The sequence below is a fragment of the Arachis stenosperma genome, chromosome 6 (assembly GCF_014773155.1).
Source record: "Arachis stenosperma cultivar V10309 chromosome 6, arast.V10309.gnm1.PFL2, whole genome shotgun sequence".
NCBI lineage: Eukaryota > Viridiplantae > Streptophyta > Magnoliopsida > Fabales > Fabaceae > Arachis > Arachis stenosperma.
In genome coordinates, this window is record NC_080382.1 from 75652607 (window position 1) to 75655010 (window position 2404).

Genomic DNA, 2404 nt, shown 5'->3' on the forward strand with positions numbered 1-2404 from the left:
TCTCAATCCTTGCCATTGGAGCAAACAATTTTGAGCTGACGCCTCAACTAGTTGCTCTCATGCAACAGAACTGCAAGTTTCATGGACTTCCATCAGAAGATCCTTTTCAGTTCTTAACTGAATTCTTGCAGATCTGTGATACTGTTAAGACTAATGGAGTAGATCCTGAAGTCTACAGGCTCATGCTTTTCCCTTTTGCTGTAAGAGGCAGAGCTAGAACATGGTTAGACTCACAACCTAAAGATAGCCTGGACTCTTGGGATAAGCTGGTCACGGCCTTCTTGGCCAAGTTTTTTCCTCCTCAAAAGCTGAGCAAGCTTAGAGTGGATGTTCATATCTTCAGGCAAAAAGATGGTGAATCTCTCTATGAAGCTTGGGAAAGATACAAGCAGTTGACCAAAAAGTGTCCTTCTGACATGCTTTCAGAGTGGACCATTTTAGATATATTCTATGATGGTCTATCTGAGTTTTCTAAGATGTTACTGGACCACTCTGCAGGTGGATCCATTCACCTAAAGAAAATGCCTGCAGAAGCTCAAGAACTCATTGACATGGTTGCAAATAACCAATTCATGTACACCTTTGAGAGGAATCCTGTGAGTAATGGGATGCCTCAGAAGAAGGGAGTTCTTAAAATTGATGCTTTGAATGCCATATTGGCTCAGAACAAAATGTTGACTCAGCAAGTCAACATGATTTCTCAGAGTCTGAATGGATTGCAAAATGCATCCAACAGTACTAAAGAGGCATCTTCTGAAGAAGAAGCTTATGATCCTAAGAACCATGCAATGGCAGAGGTGAATTACATGGGTGAAGCCTAAGGAAACACCTATAATCCCTCATGGAGAAATCATCTGAATTTCTCATGTAAGGATCAACAAAAGCCCCCAACAAGGCTTTAATAATGGTGGAAGAAACAAGTTTAGCAATAGCAAGCCTTTTCCATCATCTTCTCAGCAACAGACAGAGAATTCTGAGCAGAGCCCCTCTAGCTTAGCAAACATAGTCTCTGATCTATCTAAGGCCACTCTAAGTTTCATGAGTGAAATAAGGTCATCCATTAGAAATTTGGAGGCACAAGTGGGTCAGCTGAGTTAGAAAATCACTGAAACTCCTCCTAGTACTCTCCCAAGCAATACAGAAGAGAATCCAAAAAGAGAGTGCAAGGCCATTGATATAATCAAAATGGCCGAATCCAAAGAGGAAGGGGAGGACGTGAATCCCAATGAGGAAGACCTCATGGGACATCCTCCATACAGAAAGGATTTTCCTATTGAGGACCTCAAGGAATCTAAGTCTCATATAGAGACCATAGAGATTCCATTAAACTTCCTTCTGCCATTCATGAGCTCTGAGAACTATTCTTCCTCTGAAGAGGATGAAGATGTAACTGAAGAGCAAGTTGCTCAATATCTAGGAGCCATCATAAAGCTGAATGCCAAGTTATTTGGTAATGAGACCTGGGAAGATGAACATCCCTTGCTCATTAGTAAACTAAATACATGGGTTCAGCAAACTTTACCTCAAAAGAAATAAGATCCTAGCAAATTCTTAATACCCTGTACCATAGGCACCATGACCTTTGAGAAGGCTCTGTGTGACATGGAGTTAGGTATAAATCTTATGCCACCATCTGTAATGGAGAAACTGGGGATCTTTGAGGTTCAAGCTGCAAGAATCTCATTAGAGATGACAGACAATTCAATAAAATAAGCTTATGGATTGGTAGAGGACGTGTTAGTGAAGGTCAAAGGCCTTTACATCCCTGCTGATTTCATAATCCTAGACACTGGAAAGGATGAGGATGAATGCATCATCCTTGTAAGACCCTTCCTAGCCACAACAGGAGCTGTGATTGATGTTGACAGAGGAGAGCTAGTCCTTCAATTGAATGGGGACTACCTTGTGTTTAAAGCTCAAAGATCTTCCTCTACAACCATGGAGAGGAAGCATGAAAAGCTTCTCTCAATACAGAGTCAAACAAAGCCCCCACAATCAAACTCTAAGTTTGGTGTTGGGAGGCCACAACCAAACTCTAAGTTTGGTGTCGAACCCCCACATTCAAACTCTAAGTTTGGTGTTGGGAGGTCCCAACAATGCTTTGAACATCTGTGAAGCTCCATGAGAGCTCACTGTCAAGCTATTGACATTAAAGAAGTGCTTATTGGGAGGCAACCTAATTTTTATTTATCTATATTTCTATTGTTCTTTTATGTTTTATTAGGTTTATGATCATGTGGAGTCACAAAACAATTGTAAAAATTAAAAACAAAATCAAAAACAACAGAAAAAAAAGTACACCCTGGAGGAAGAGCTGTCTGGCATTTAAACGCCAGAAACAAGCATCTGTCTAGCGTTTAACGCCAGAAACAAGCACCAAGCTGGCATTTAACGCCAGAAACAA

General features: G+C 40.9%; 1 non-coding gene across 1 annotated transcript; it reads right to left on the reverse strand.

Annotated features, from left to right (window-relative positions):
* Window positions 1-314: 314 nt before the first annotated feature.
* LOC130937650 (small nucleolar RNA R71) lies at window positions 315-422 on the reverse strand. The gene has a single exon (XR_009068859.1). It is a non-coding gene; the product is annotated as a small nucleolar RNA R71 (small nucleolar RNA).
* Window positions 423-2404: the final 1982 nt, after the last annotated feature.